At 41.5% G+C, this 17,070-nt stretch overlaps 1 long non-coding RNA gene across 1 annotated transcript in view; it reads right to left on the bottom strand.

Moving 5' to 3' along the window:
- Positions 1–612: 612 nt before the first annotated feature.
- Positions 613–17,070, bottom strand: part of LOC127572811 (uncharacterized) — a 36,277-nt gene continuing 19,819 nt past the window's right edge. Inside the window, exon 3 of the long non-coding RNA XR_007956696.1 lies at positions 613–1,308. This is a non-coding gene — a long non-coding RNA (uncharacterized LOC127572811). The remainder of the gene's footprint in view (positions 1,309–17,070) is intronic.

Genomic DNA, 17,070 nt, shown 5'->3' with positions numbered 1-17,070 from the left:
GAAGTAGATGAAGTGTGGTCTTATCGAGTGGAGAGCATCAAAGATCTCCCTAATGCTGTCATGAGCAGCAAACTGTTAGATGTGGCAGGATTGTAAGTGGTCCACTATAAGATCGGTGTGTAAGTTTGTACTTGAGGTGTTATAGGTCACAGATAGGTCACCTAATGGCAGCACAGCTTGCGTAGACATTGGTCCTCCTGAGAAGTGTACAGAAGAGTATGGTTCCCTGTGACACCTGAGTCAGTGAGCTGTTGGCTGCATCTGCCTCCTGCGAGGAGGTCCCCGTGGGTTCCCCATGGCACCCGATGGTCTCATGGCTGATCGTACCTGGGAGACACCTTTTACATCCCCAGCCTCCCTTCATGTCTTCAATGAACCAACCATGAAGACTGGACAATCAGACATGGGAGGGCAGGTTTGGTTGCAGCAGAGTGTTTGAAGATGCAGAGTGGGCCCAGTCAATGTGAGGGGTGTGCAGAGTGAGCTGTGAGAGTGTGGACTATGTGCAGCAGGCCAACTGTGAAAGAAGGTTTACTGTGACGGGCTGTTTCTGAGCCTGCAGTTTTAAGTAATAGCTGCTTCCTTGCAGAGTGAACAGCACCTGCTGTGCTTCAGACCAACACGGCTGAAAATCTCACTGATGGCAAATCTTGGGCTCACGGCACTGGACAAGTTTGATGCTGAAGAAACACCATTAGTGAATGCAAAACTCTTGTTCATAAGTGAAAGTATGATGATAATGACCGACACCAAGACATAAAGAAACATGCATTAATTGCTTATTGCAACAGTAACACAATTTTTAATTTTACTGCACTTTTTTTTCCCATTGTGCAGATGAATTTCTTGGCTGGGATATCTATCCTGCATCCAAAAATATGCATTATCTGTACATAATTTCAGCACACAATAATTAGCTCACCTCTATTATTTCTGGCAAAACCAGCACCATTCTGATAAAGGGTTCTTAATTGAAATATTAGCTCTGTTTCGCTTTCCACAGGTGCTCCCTAGCATTCTGCGTGGTTCCAGTATTTTATGTTTCTATTCAAATTTCCAATGTCTGCAGTTCATTGTTTTTCAATCCAGTGCAGTGCAATGGTACAGCCATTAGGGGCACTGGCTCACAGCTCCAGTTTCAATGCTGACCTCGGGTTCTGCTCGTGTGGGGTTTGCACATTCTCCCTATAACTGCATGGGCTTCCACCGAGAGCTCCAGTTTTCTCCCACATCCCAAAGATGTGCGAGTTGGTAAGTTGATCAGCCTCTGTAGTAAATTGTCCCTGGTATGTAGATGAGTGGTAAAATCTGGGAGGAGTAAAGTTGGGAGAATAAAATGGAATCAATGTAGCATTAGTATAAATGGGTGCTTGACGTTCGACATGGACTCAGTAGGCTGAAAAGCCTTTTACCTGTGCTGTGTGACTCTATCAGCACCATTTATAAATTATGATCCTTCTTAGCCTTCTAATAAGTCAAATGTATTTTTTAAGTCAGTGGTGCATGTATTTTGTTTCAAACTGTTTTAAAATCTAACTTATTAAGTTAGCAACAAGGGTAGAGCAGGCTGCCTGGAGTTGGTGTTGAGATGGAACATGCTGGGTTAGCTGGAAGTCATTCTGATTGAAATCTTTCCCTGTGTTCCGGCAGCACAGGACTTGCAGCCATAATAGTGTGCAAAACATACCTTTCACCTCCTCTCTGACTGGCTGTCTCAGGGTTACTATCGGTCAAACAGTACGCAGGCTTCAGTGATAACTCCAGCTGTCAGAACAGGGTCATGGGAGTTTACTGCATAAATACACGCGCACACAAATGGTTTCTCTTCCTCCCAGCAGCAAAATAGATTAGCTAGGCAGAAAAAATAAATACATTTTTTTTGTTTTCTGAAGGAACGTTGAGATACAAAGGGAAAGCATAATGTGTAAACTGGATAAATTCAAGATTGCATTCCACTGAAAGGCTGCAAAAATCACATTTCATTTCTGACTCTATCTCCCAGGGATTCTTACTTGCTTGCACAGTGCCTCTGGTCTGTGCCAATTCTCCTTCCAAACACACCCCTTGGAATCAGACTGAATGGTTCCCACAGATTCATGGGAAGAAATCAGCTTACAATTCTGAAATCTTATTTTAATATGGTAAATTTTGGAAATTTCTACAATGTAATGGAACTAAAAAAAATAAAGCAAATAGTTCATTGTAAAACATCAGGGGGCAGAATCTACAACAGCAAGTCTATATCAAGGGGTATGAGGAGAGGGCTAGAATATAGTATTGAGATAAAGGAACTGTCATGATTGGGTTGAATGGCAGAGCAGACTTGAGGGGCTGAATGGTCTGCCCATGCTCCTGTTTTCTATGTTTCTATTCCTATGTCATAAACAATATAGATAAATAAAGATCCCATTACATTTTCAAACATGTTTGGTGATTTTCCCTGTGACTTTAAGAAGACTGAATTATATTTATGAAGATGCTTGATATCTTTTTAAACAAAACTGGATGTTAATACTGTGTTAGTTTATGATCTTATTCTCACTTTGTACTGAATTTGGAAAGTGCAAAGCTGTCATAATGTTGCTGCATTTTGGCTGTTGGCTCCAACAACAAAATACATCGCACTTTATATGTCTTTCACACCAGACAGAAGTGAATCATTGGCACTATCCCGCTATCAGGAGAAACATGTTTTGCAACACTTAACATGTTGGCCAATCTTGCATTGTTTTATACTGCATGTTTCATATCTAATGCTATCAATTAATGTGTAAGACATTAGCCTAAATAACTCCGTTAGTAACTCTTCCCTGTGAGCTGAAAGGTTCTGAGCTCAGGATCCACTGCGAGCCTTCAGCTCAGAAATGCAGACTGGCTCTCTCTACATTGGTGAGTATTGCTCTGTTAAAAGGCTCAACTTTTAGCTGAAATGTCACGCCAAGGCCCGACTGGTTCCTCAAGGGGAAATAAAAAATCCCTGGACAATTTCAGAAGACAAGGTAAGTTTTCCCTGGCGACTCTCAATTAACATCAGTCAAATGATCTGATCCTTGTCAGTGTTTCTGAGAACTTGCTGTACTTAAATAAATTACTGTACCGAGTTTCATGTTTCGTTTCAGCATTTGCAGTCCCTCAGGATAAAAAATGACTTGCTTCCATTCCATTATTGAGGACTAGAAGAAGCTTGTTGGTGAATTCTTTTAATGGACGTAATTGTAGCAGACTAGGTCTGACAGAACAATGTCTTGATCCAATGGCAAGAATGGCCAAGGTGATTCGAGACCAGACTCAGCTAAATAGACTCAGCAAATCACATACGTGGACACAGACACACACCAGACATACACACACACACACCAGACACCACACACATAGACATACACACACCTCACACACAGAAACACATACACACAGACACACATAGAAAAACACACACACACACACACACACACACACACACACATATACATGCACACCACCCACACAAACACAGACAAATTAAATTAAATTCCTTCTGCCTGCACGTGATCCCTCTATTCCCTGCATGTTCATGTGCCTATTTTAAAATCTCTTAAATGCCTATCAAATCTGCTTCCACCACCACCACTGACAGGCATTCCAGGCATATCTCCTTTAAAATTTCCCCCTCTTACCTTAAATGCATGTCCTCTAGTATTTGACATTTCTACCCTGCGAAAAAGATTCTGTCTGTCCTGTACCTGCAGGTCCTTTGACCTGATCTGTGCTTGAACTCAGTATACCTGGCCTTTTTTTCATATTTTCTTTCCTCCCAGTCCTCTTTAACTCAGTGGGTTTCTCTTTCTTGTATATCAGGGGGCCTTTGTTATCCCATTGCTGCTCAACTCAGTGAGCTTCTATACTTGCTCTGCATGGGTCACTGTCTCCTGTACTTATTGTCTCAGTTCCTTTTCAACGCAGGGGTGTTCTGTTTTATCCCACTGCTATACTACTCAAGGGCCTCTGCCTCCCACTCCTATTAAACTCAGTGGCCTCTGATTGCTATGTTCCTCTTCAACTCCATTTGGGCTTAATAGAGCAAACCCACCAGCCCCATTCACCAGCTCTTTCCTCACTGTCCTGCAAATTATTCTCACAAGTACCTATCTAAGTCCCTTTCAAAGATTCTGAATGATTCAATTCCCCCACTTAAAGTGAATTCCAGGTTTGTGCACTGATTTTGACTCCCTCCCCCCGCCCACCCCCAATCCCCCATATCTTTAGGCCAACAATTTAACCTGTGCCCCAGTCCCTGAACCATTCATTAACCGAAGCAGTCTCCCTCTCTAAACCTTATCTGTCCACCTCCATCAAATCTTCGTTCAACCTTCATTGATCCAAGGAGAACATGGCTAGCTTCTCCAGCTAACCTTGAAGCTGAAATCCCTCATTCCTGGAACCACTTCACGACTTTCTCCAGGTCCTTCACATCCTGCACTGATCCCACAGGTTACCCAGGCTGACTCAGTTGACCCGACTTTCTTCCTTATACCTTTAAAAGCTACGAAGAACATCTAGTGCTCTTAATCAGGTACGACACAAACATATCCTTTTGGGGACAAGCTCCAGGTGTACATAACCTTTTCTAGGAAGAAAAGTGCTGACTAATTTTATTCCTAAATATGTTGGCTTTAACTTTGAGGTTTTGCCCCTTTACTACTGCACCAGAGAAAACAGAAAATGGTTTAAGAATGTGGTAACCAGAGATAGTTTCAGTCTGAGAAGTCAGACGAAACCACATTCTGTTGATTATAAAAGTTGGGGGCTTTTCTGCCCATAATGCAATTCCAAGGAGCCCACTGCACAGTAAGTGAAAATCAGAAAACCTACAAATGCTGGAAATCTGAAATAAAAACTGAAAATGCTGAAAAAGCTCAACAGGTCAGGTAGCATCTGTGGAAAGAGTAACAGGTAACTTTTCAGGTCTGTTAATTGTTTCTCTTTCCACAGATGCTGCCTAATCTACTGAGTTTTTCCAGCATTTTCTGGTCACGTTCAACTATACAGTGAAAGTGTGTTCTCTAGTGTGACAGTTTTCTCCTCCAGTTATTTGCTCCTCAAACATCATGCAAACTAGTTATAAATGGCAATTAATTTTTTAAATTCTCCCTTGGTTATCCCGTTCCCTATGCTACTTTATGACAGGTTGCTTTCAATCTTCCTAATGCGGGGTCTTGATCCGAAACGTTGACCTTCCTTTTACCTCCACAGATGCTGTTTGACCCACTGAGCAGTTTGCTTTTTGCTCCAGATTATGTCATCTGCAGTCTCTTGTGTCTTTTGCTTTCAGCCTATTACCAGTAAGGATGTCTATTTAACTGAAGTGGTTTTACTGATATTAAAAATTATTACCAAAACTGCCACAGATTCTTGGCAGAATATACCTTCAACTATTGTGAGACTTCAATAAATGCTTTTCAAGTAGGACTGAATTTCAAAATTGGCAGAAGTGAAACATTTATAATACTGAAGAACTTTATTCTTATTCTTATTACTAAGCAAGTGATGCAATAAAATCCAAACAGCTCAAGATAAGTCAGGACATTGATTAACATCACGTGGAAGTTACACAAGAGTCAAATTCTGGTCACTTACAAAACAAAATCCTTTTGTTGGATTTCACTGGTGTTCCCTGTTAATTTTTAACACTTTTCTGACATAATATTTGGAGCTAATTAAGTGTAACCTTGTTAATGGAAGCTTTGGTGAACTATCAGCAGCATCATCCAGCACACAAGGTAATGTCACCCACTCACTGGCCCAGTTCTGGCCTCATGCAGAGGAACTGACTGCCTGACCCTCTCAGGGGTTTCAGGGTGGTCTCAGCTTCCTGATGCCCACACCAATCCATTGGCTGAACTTAGGGCGAAGCACTGGACCTGGGATAAGTAGCTGAGATTGGGGTTAACCTGAAGGCTTGTTCGGGTGCCACATCTCTGCTGGCAATACGCTACAGCAATTCATCGGATGGAAAACAATTTGGAATGCGAAGGGTTGGTTGTTTCCTGGGTTGCTGTATAAATTAAATAAACATTTTTTTTTTCTTTATTTATCTAGTTATTAAGAAGCAGGATGAAGAACCAGGAAATCAGGAACAAAGTCTGCCTAAAAGATCCACCGGCAAGTTGATGCTTGACACAGGAAACTGCCTGATTAAAATTTAATTCTCTGAAATAGGCAGAGACATCAAGACCCAGCTCTATCTCCCACCTCTAAATGTAGAAAGCGACTTCTACTTCACCTACTTCGGTCTATGTGGTAAAGGTACCCTCATCCTGCTGTTAATTAAACACCTCTCCACTGGAACATAAGAGGACAGGTATATTAATTAAGGTAACCTCCAAGAAATGAGGATGTACAATATGTGTGAGGCACTCCTGTCACTGACTTGAGGGTAAGATCTGCTCCGCAAATACCCCAGTAGGAGTGGTCTACCTTTGCTCCCTCTAACTGAGAAGTATTCATGGGTCCCTTCCAACAACCCACTCAACCCTGCACCAAAACTCCCAGGGAGAGGAAAGCCCAGCTCCCTTTAGCATGCAGTATTCTGTGCATCATCTCAGGAGTAGATGGTTGGGGCCAATGAATGTCAAATGGATATTCCGACCAGAGGTGATATCGTGCTTGAATTTAAAATTAGGTTTGTCAAGAATAGAGAGTTACAAATTTTTAAATGAAGCAACTCTCAAGGGTGTGCTTTCTATCCCCAGACCACCTTCATTGACAGCTGTAGTGTAAAACCATGTGTTACAACAGGAGCAGCCTTACCTTAACAAGGGAACACTTGAAAGTTCTAGGCAGGTATCACTTGGTCAGAGAGCCTGTGCTCACACCTCCAATGAGTTGCAGCCTAGTTAATAATGCATTTGTCATACAGTCCACTGTTGATCCTCCTTTCAGTGCCACAGTTTATCTTTCTCAGTAGGCAATCCTGAGGTGTTAGTACAATTGCTAGGTTTGTTGATAACCTGGCACACTGTAAAATATCTAGGAAGGACATGGTTCAGCAACATTCCTTGGAATTTCTGTATTTAATACTGCTGCCACTTCGTCCTTGATGGGAGAAAAGAGGCAAAGATGGATTGGAATATCTCAGTCAAATGATGAACAGAATAATTGAGACACTGAATTAACCAAGGAACTTGCAGAAAAAAAATAATGATTGCAGTGGGAACTTAGAACTAGGATCACTAATTTTGGTTAGATCTATTCCTGGAGACATGATCACATGAGCACATGATGTTCACAAATGTTATTGCATTTGACTTATCTCAGTATCTCAGTATTTTAGCATTCTTAAGATAACAAGAACCAAGATAAATTGAGCTAAAACTAAATATTACCTTGAAAGGAAGCAATTAAAATCACATTAGAATCTTCATTTAAATTGTTGGTATTTGTATTACAAAATCAAGGGAAGAAATAAGTACAAAGAGATTTAGCAAGTCTGTATAATGATATAAATTACCTGTGCACTAATTTGATGTTACATGCAAACACAGTAGACAGATCAGCTGTGTCAAACAAGCATTCATCATCCTTTCTCAGACAATTCCAATAGTACTTGTGTCATCCAGACAACTTTGGTCCCTGCCCAATGACAGACATTCCCTCTGTTCTCTCCATTCCCTTTTCTCTCTACAACTTATAACACACTTGTTTTCACACATTTCTATTTCTGATGAGAAGCCATCGACCTGAAATATTAAAACTGTTTCTTTCTTCACAGCTGCTGACCGACCCATTGAGAATGTCCAACATTTTAGAGTCATAGAAAGTTACAGCATGGAAGTAGGCCCTTCAGCCCACGAGTCTGCACCAATCATCTGTCATCTCGTTTTTTTCTCCCCACATTCCCATTAATTCCCCCCAGATTCTGACACTCATCTACACACTAGGGGGTAAGTAACGGTGGCCAATTAATCTACCAACCCTTATGTCTTTGGGAAGTGGAGGAAACAGGGGCACCCAGAGGAAAGTCAATGGTCACAGGAAGCACACCGATGGCACCAAAGGCCAGTATTGAAACTGGGTCACTGGAACCTTGAAGCAGCAGCTCTACTAGCTCCACCACTGTGCCGTCCTGGCATGGAAATGAATATTTGAAAACAGGTCGCCTTAAAATGCAGAGGCACCTTAAGCTCTACTGCAAAGTGGCATCCACACAATGTGCTGGAAGCTGTAGTTCTCCAGGACAACACCAGTGATTTCAGCTTCCCACAATCATTCAATGGAATCTATAAATTGTGACACATTAAAAGGGAAATTCATTTTGCTCCTGTAAACTATTTTCATGACAAAGATACACAGTTTTAATGATGTTTAAATAATTGTGAGACCATTCTGTAGTGTCTGTGGCCTATTTATTGTTCCTGTTCACAAAGACAAATGACAGATGTAGAGCTATCAATGAACATCTTTTATTGAAGGTGTGAACTCTCAACTAATGGCCTTGTCCCATAAAACAAAGTATCAGAAGTCTGAACATATGGTGCACTCAATTGTTAAAGATACACTGAGACTTACATGCACTACACTGACCCCCTTTAAAAAAGTAATAAACCCATACAGCCTGTGAACTATTTACAAGGATGAAGTTATACAATTGCTTAATCATTTACATCAAGAAAAGGTTAGAAATTTGGTTACCTATAAACTCCCTCGCTAACAGAGTCTCTTTGTTCACTGAACTCTTCAAGGCAAGCTGCATGACATCTCTGAAATATCCACCTCAGGCACTAGTGACTCCAATGTATTACTTTTCCAGATTGGTCTCATACTCACTGATTCCCACAATTTGCTTCACTTGCTCACCCACAGGCAAATAGACCTGTTGTGCAATTATTACTTCAACATAATTGTCTTTATAAATGTGGATGCACAATATTACATATTTTTGATCACCAGCTTCCTGGTGTTACTTTAACAGAAGGCTAATGACAGCGATTACACTTATATCTGGTATTTGGTACATTATTGGATACCATGAACTCAATTACAATAACCTCGACTTTGATTTCTTCTTAAGGTTCTCCACCTTTGTGGTTCTGCTTTCACTCTATCTTGCATCCTGACTCCCACTCTGACTCCCTGCAAGCACTGGATCTTTCCAATTTCAAGCTGTTGACTTTGAAGTCACTGTTATTTCCTCCATCAACTCCAAGATGTTCAACTTTAATGTGACTTCTTTCAATCTTCTTGCCAGTCCCCCGGTATGCTGTATTGAGCTGACATTGGTGAGGCAATCTGCATAGGATCTTCAGAACTTTGAACTGCCTTCACATTGCAATGCTGTCCTCTTTTAATGCATTCAACTGAAGCTATATTTGATTCAGGCAATTGTCTTGTAGGCACTGAGCTCCATGCCAGAGCTGATGCAGTTTCATTTTGTCCACCAGTATCACTGTGCCACATTCAAACATTACTATGTTACAGCACCTCATACATGCATTTTGCTGCTCACCTTGCTTGTAAACTTCTGCAGTGGCCCAGCTGTTGTTCTGAGACTCCTACGAACCAGTTTACTTATACCATTTGAAGAGATTACAGATTTTTTCTCAGAGTCGCTTGCAATGAAATTTGTGAACAGTTCCAGTTTTGGGATGACCAAAGCACTGTCGAAGTGATGCCTTTGACCTGTGCTGCTGGGGATGGACCATCTTCCTATGGTCAGCACTTGGTTCTTCCTTCATCCTGGAGTACCTCACCCTGGTCTGTCTTTGGCCAACTTATTAACGTGTTTTACGGGTCTGCTTCTCCGTCTCATGGTGGTCTCCGTCGTGGATTACCGAGATTCGATAATAATCAGGAGATGCAGAAGATTCTTCAAGAAGTTAAACCTTTATTTGCAAACAAAGGCTGTGATGGTCAGAGAGCTGGTCAATGATCGCCCCTGAACAAAGGCTGACAGCTCTTTTTATGGCCCCTTCCTAGTCCAGTTAGCATAATCAATCAAGTCAGTTTCAGTTATCTAATTACAGACCTCGCATTTCACAGCATTCTGCCAAAGTTGTCTTCACAAGTTCCTTTCTAATCTAATCATAACATGCTCTAGTCATTTCTGCAGTATAGACATTGGTACCAGGCACTACTCTAATTACAATATACCTTTTCTACTCTAATTACAACATACTCTAGTTATTTCTGCAGTACAGTCATCAGTACCAGGCACAGGGTCACACTTAGGTCATTGTTCTCAGTCACCCGTGAGTTGCCTTATTCTTCCCACACACGGGCTTTCTCTTTCTTTTGATGAAGAAGGAGAAGGAGGCACGCCATCTTAGGCACAGAACAGATTATGAGTAAACATGTCTGTGCAGCCTCTATTTTCTATACATTCTATATCTACATTTCTATTTTCTATATATTCTATAACTCCAAGGAAATTTCTCTCTTTGACACCTTATGCCCTACTGTCTCTCTCTGCTATCACAATGAATATCCCATCACCTGCTTACCCACAGGAAAAAACATCTGTGCCCAGTCCTTATGGTAGATACCCAGATGGTCAATACTGGGAATCCATGACTCTACAAGGCTGCCCACAGTATTCTCTTGCAAATATCACTTTCCCATTCACTGTCATGAAGCTTCCTCACAGCAATCAAAAAGCAAAAGACGGTAAATGCTGTAAATCTGAATAAAAGTAGAAAACGCTACTCAGCAGGTCAGGCAGCACCTAAGGGGGGAGGAACAGAGTTAACATTTCAGGTTAATCATATTTCATCATGTGGCTGACAGTTACTTTCTTCAATATGTCCGTCCTGTGAGAATTGTATCATAGGTGGACTGAGGTTGGATGACTCCCAACTAATCTACAGCAAGGCCCCCTGTCTTCTGCTCTCCTGTGACCTACTGAACTTACTCATAGCATCCACGTGAGTTGGTTGTGAAGAAGACAACACTGCCATTACTATCTTGGTGGGCTTGTACCCTGCTTGCCCCTGGAATTGTTCCCTAAATGAAACCGCTTATTTTTAACATCATCTCCATGCTATGGCTATTTTGCATGCTCTCTTGAATGTTGTCCAGCATAACATATAGCTTTATCTGAATTTTCTCATTTTCTAGTCCATAAACTAGGCGATCCTACAACTTCTAATTAACCATAAACTACCCATTGACAATAATCTCATGTTTTATTATCCCCACATACTCATTTATCTACTGTTTGCTGGTGCTTTCACCTTGACCATGTATCACCAACTGTTTCATCTGGTGCCATGTTACATGTGCCTAAATGATATCTCTTGAAAATCTGTGAGGGTATTGATTAAACTGTCCTTTCAAGTTTTTCACTATGTCCTTGCATGACCTTGACTGTGTTTTCTGGCACAAATAGACCTGTCAACATATCAAATATGTCTGACCTTTCCACCAGGTCCAGTGACCAGGTTCAATCCTGACTTTGGGTGCTGTCTGTGTGGAACTTGCACATTCTCCCTTTGACCGTCTAGGTTCTCCCAGGGTGCTCTGATTTCCTCCCAATGACATGATGGTTGGTGGGCTAATTGGCCTCTGTAAATTGCCCCTAGTGTGGGTGGATGGAAGGGCAGTCAGAGGGAAGATAAAGGGCATCTGAAAGAGAATAGGTTATAAGGAAATAAGTGGGTGAATGGGACTCAATAGATTGCAGGGCCTCCTCCAATGTCATAAGGAATATGAATAATATCATCTCTCTCATATATTGCTGTTCTGTGTCTTTCCAGGTTTTCGATATCATTCACTCTCTGGAGTACCTGGAGAAACTCAGTGCATCAAGCAGCATCTGTGGATGCAAAGGAATAGTCGATGTTTTGGGGTCCAGACCCTGTATCAGGATCAGAATTGTCAACAGAACTTGTCTTATTGAAGGAAGTAACCCTCTACTAACAGCAGTGGCTGGTACACATTTTGCGTTATACACTTAGTTCTTAAAGATATGCTTACATTTACTTACATACCACACTTAGGTTTGTTTATTCCCTTGATGGAGATAGAGGCAGGCCTTTGCTCAAATCTCTATTAACTTTTCCCATATTTGCATGACTTCTTTGGAGTTTGGAAAGATGATTTGTTTGGCGCCACAGAGGCCACGTGATGACATGTTTCACATGTGCTGATGATGAATCCCTTAAGGGAACTTTCTTCAAATGGCAAGCAAAGCTGACTATATCCCCATCACCATGTTTTGAAAATGATTAGGTAAAATATAAGGTACTGTAAAATGATTCTGGGATGAAGGACTTTGGTACATGAATGGATTGGAGAAGCTGGGGCTGTTGTCCTTGGAAAAGAGGGGGCTGTTGTCCTTGGAAAAGAGGAGGCTGTGAGGGGATCTGAGAGAGGGTTTGTATAGGGTAGATCAAACTGTTTCAATTGGTGGGAAGGTCAAGCAGTTGGGAACATACAATGACGGTGACTGACAAAATTGGCGCAGCTAATAGGGCTGCTGCCTCACAGCTCCAGCAACCCAGGTTTAATCCTGACCTCCGGTGCTGTCTGTGTGGTGTTTGTATGTTCTCCCCATGACTGCGTGGCTTTCTCTGGATGCTCTGGTTTCCTCCCACATGTCAAAGGTGTGCAGGTTAGTAGGCTAATTGGCAACTGTAAATTGGTGAAATCTGGGTAGAGTTGATAGAAATTTGGGGAAAATAAAATGGGATTAATTTAAATAGGTTCTTAATGGTCACCACAGACTTGCTGGGCCAAAGGATCTGCTTCCGTGCTGTATGAACCTATGATAAGATTTCTTTATTAGTCACATGTACATCAAAACACACAGTGAAATACATCTTTTTGCATAGAGTGTTCTGGGGCAGCCTGCAAGTGTCGCCACGCTTCAGGCACCAACATAGTATGCCCACAACTTCCTAAACCGTACGTCTTTTTTTTGGAATGTGGGAGGAAACTGGAGCACCTGGAGGAAACTCAGGCAGACACAGGGAGAACGTACAAACTCCTTACAGACAGTGGCAGGAATTGAACCCGGGTCGCTGGCACTGTAATAGCTACACTACCATGTCTGTATGACTAAGAACCACAAATGACATAATTTTATGCAATGAGTGGATGTGGTTTGGAACATAGTGATGATTGGAAGAGTGCAGAGCAGGGATAGTGAAGTAGGTCCAATCATTCAGATCAAATGAGAACTGGATAAATACAAAAGAAAAACAATCGCACAGTCATGTGCAGAGGGCATGAAGTGTTTGTAGCTGGATTGCTCTTACGTAGAATAAGTACAAACTCAATGGGCTGAATGGCCTCTATGCATGTTGTAACCATTCTAAGATTCTGTGATTCTGGGGGGAATAAAGGAAATTCCTAGTTGGGTGACTTGTAGTCAGAGGGACAGTTAAGAATCATTCATCTCCATGTACCACATTGTCTACACCCGAAAGATGAAGCACTTCTGTTCTGTATGATCTGAAGTCCAGAAAGCGCTAATGTGCATGGAAGCATCGACAGAATAAAGCACCCTGTTAGCGGCCCCTGGATAGGATGGATAATGATGAGAACAATGTAAACATAAAACAAAATCTGAACCAAGAATAAGGTTTATAACCTAAATCAGAACATTGTTGTCCATAACAACCTGAAACTTTACATCCTGAGGTGCATATCATTTGCAAGAGGTCCCAAGTGGACTCTTCCCAACTGGGAAAGTACTCTAAGTATTGCCTGAGTTCAAGTAAACAGATTTAGTCTTTCCTTATGACATAGAAGGAGGCCATTTCAGCCCATCAGAATCAGAATTCAGAATCAGGTTTATTATCACTGACATATGTTGTGAAAGCTGTTGTTTTGCGGCAGCAGTACAGTGCAAGACATAAAAATTACTATAAGTTAAGAAATAAAGAAATAGTGCAAAAGAGGAATAATGAGGTAGGGTTCATCAAGTCTATGCTGGTTCATCAGAGCTTTCCCATTTCCTAACTCTCCATTACCTGTTCCCCACATTCCCGTCAACTTCCCCAAATTTTACACTCACCTACACACAAGGGGCAACTTACAGAGGCCAACTAACCTATCAACCTAACTGTGTTTGGGAGGAAACCTGAGCACCTAGAGGAAGCCAACACAGTCACAGGGAGAATATGCAAACTCCACACAGACAGCACCATAGGTTAGGATTATACCCGGGTTACTGGAGCTGGGAGGCCATTCTTCAGCTCCTTTCCTTAACATTTCAGGTGAAAAACCCCTTTGTATCTTTATTTTCTGAGGGTATTTAGTTGCTGAAATCAGGACCAATTCATTTCAAGTAGGCTTAGATGAAGTAGAACACCAGGTTTCATTCCCAAATGAACTTTAGAGAACTCATGAATGTTTACAAAAATTCAAAAGCTCCACAATCACAGTTACTGAGACCAGCTTTTTATTTGAGATTTTAAAATCTGAATTCAAATTCTCAAACTTCTATGCTGAGGTTTTTATTGATTTTTCCGGACTATTAGAGCAGTCACATAGCTTCCACAACGCCTTAGTGCTAAATCTATTTCAGTCAATGTAATTGCTCTTATTGTGTCAGTGAACTGAGTGAGAAACTTCTGAGTTCAATTCCCTTTCCAGGGAATGAAACACAATGGCCCAGAGCTGAGGATGACTGGCAAACTGCCAACCTTACCTTGTGCACGCCATTAGAAACTTGCTATTTCAACCATTTCCTTAGATGTTCTCCTGACACATGCATATGAACATGTCAACCTGGCAGGGATGAAAAAGACTTTTGGCACATTGGCCTTCATCAGTCAGAGCATTAATTATAGAAGTATTTGGAATATTGTGTTCGGTTTTGGTCATATTTCCATAGGAAATATGCCATTAAGCTGGCAAGAGTGCAGAAAAGATTTACAAAGATGTTGCCAGGATTTGAGGGACTGAGTTATAAAGACAGGTTGAGCAGGTTGGGACTTTATTCATTGGAGTGTAGGAGAATGAGGGGTGATCTTATGGAGGTGTATAAAATCATGAGGGGCATAGACAGGATGAATGCACACAGTCTTTTTCCCAGGGTTGGGAAATCAAGAACTAGAGGGTGTAGGTTTAAGAAAAGAGGGGAAAGACTCAGCAGCAACTTGAGGGGCAACTTTTTTTACACAGAGGGTGGTACAAATATGGAATGAGCTGCCAGAGGAAGTGGTTGAGGAAGGTACATTAACAACACTTAAAAGACACTTGGACAGGTACATGGATTAGAAAGGTTTGGAGGGATATGGGCCAAATGCAGGCAAATGTGACTAATCTGGATGGGAATCATGGTTGGCATGGACCAGTTGGGCCTAAGGGCCTGTTTCCATGCTGTTTGACTCTATGACTAGGTGAAAAAGGATGCTGTCCATTCAGTTTGCTCCTTACAAGTTTGATACCTGTTCCCCAACTTTCATTAGGTGTCTTCTAACTCCCTTGCTTCATCAGAGGCAAAGCATTATTGCAAGGTTGTTTCAATAACTCAGTTCTACATTTCAACCCTATGACAGAATCATGGAAAAATACATCATGGAAGAATGTACCATTTCTTTATTTTTGTAACATGGTAATTTTTACACAAATTATTTCCAAGAACAGTGCTACTCCCTGGATGTTTTCTCTGAATTCTTTAGGAACCTATCCAATTTCCTGTTGACAGCTGGTGTTGAATCTACAGGGGTTACCTGGGTTATGAATGACATGACTTACAAAAATCTGACTTTATGTAAATTCTCCCATACATTTTTAAAGCATTTTTCAAGCTAGTGATAATAATAATAAAATGTTTCATTGCATTCATTAATGACCGGACACAGTATATATTGCATTAGTTTAATTATGAGTAGTGTTAGGGTGATTATTCAATGAAGTGAAAGAATTATAGCAAGGGAACATAGAGCAATATGATACGGGTTACTATAGAAAATGAACGTTTCTGACTTACAGAGAAATCGTCTTGCGGACAGTTCTCTGAAATGGAACCCTTACGTAACCCAAGGACTGCCTATATTTCTACAGCTCTATCGGACAGCACGCTGTAAACCCCAATCTGTTGCTGCACAAAAGAAGTTTCTTTTCCTCATTTTGCCTCTCCTTTTGCCATTTTCTTTAAATCTGCTCCCTCTGATTATAAGCCATTCAACTAAAAGTTCCTCTCTAATCAAACTAAACCTTTCACAATTTATGTGGATTCATCAAATCTCCTAAAAGAGAACAGCAGCTTCTATTGGTCTTTCTATACAACAGTCATCCCACCTACCACTCCCCATCTTATGGCACAATCCTATGCCACCGCAGGAGATGCACCTCCTGTCCTTTCACTCATTCCTTACCCATTATCGAGGGACTCAAGCAGTCCTTCCAGATGAGGGAGCAATTCACTTGCACTTCTTCCAATCTAGTGTATTGTATTCAGTGTTCGCAATCTGACCTTCTCTACACTGGAGAAACCAAGCACAAATGGGGTGATCACTCTGTGGACCATCTGCATTCAGTCCACAGGCATGACCCTGAGCTTTCGGTTGCCTGCCACTTTAATTCTCCATTGCACTCCCACTCCAGCCTTTCTGACTGTGACCTCCTACACTGTTACAATGAGGCCCAATGCAATCTTGAGGATCCTCATCTTCTTCTGGGTATATTGCAGCCTTTAGGATTCGATATCGAATTCTCCAACTTTAGGTAAATCACTCTTTCTTTCTGTCTCCTTCCAAACTGGCCATTTCCTCCTGTCATTATGTTGACCTATTTTTCCTTTTCGTTATATAGTCTGGCCTGCTGGGCATATCATGTCAAAGATTTTCGACCCAAAACATGGACAATTCCTTTCCTCCCACAGATGCTGTGTTCTTCCACTGAGTTCTTCCAGCAGACTGTTTGTTGCTCCAGATTCCAGCATCTGCTGTCTCTTGCGTCATCACTCCTTGCACGTTGGACACAAGAATTGTGCCATTGGCATGGATGCAAGTAGCTAAATTCCAGAGGTGACTTTGACTTTAACAGCATTTGACTGAATGTGGCGTCATGGAGCCCTGGTAAAACTGAACTCAATGAGCATCAAGGGGAATACATTTCAGTGGTTGGAGTTCTACCCTGCACAAA

The sequence above is a fragment of the Pristis pectinata genome, chromosome 7 (genome assembly GCF_009764475.1).
Source record: "Pristis pectinata isolate sPriPec2 chromosome 7, sPriPec2.1.pri, whole genome shotgun sequence".
In the NCBI taxonomy this organism is placed as follows: Eukaryota; Metazoa; Chordata; class Chondrichthyes; order Rhinopristiformes; family Pristidae; genus Pristis; species Pristis pectinata.
Note: the sequence above shows the minus strand (reverse complement) of the source record. Positions and strands in the feature narration are given on the sequence as shown.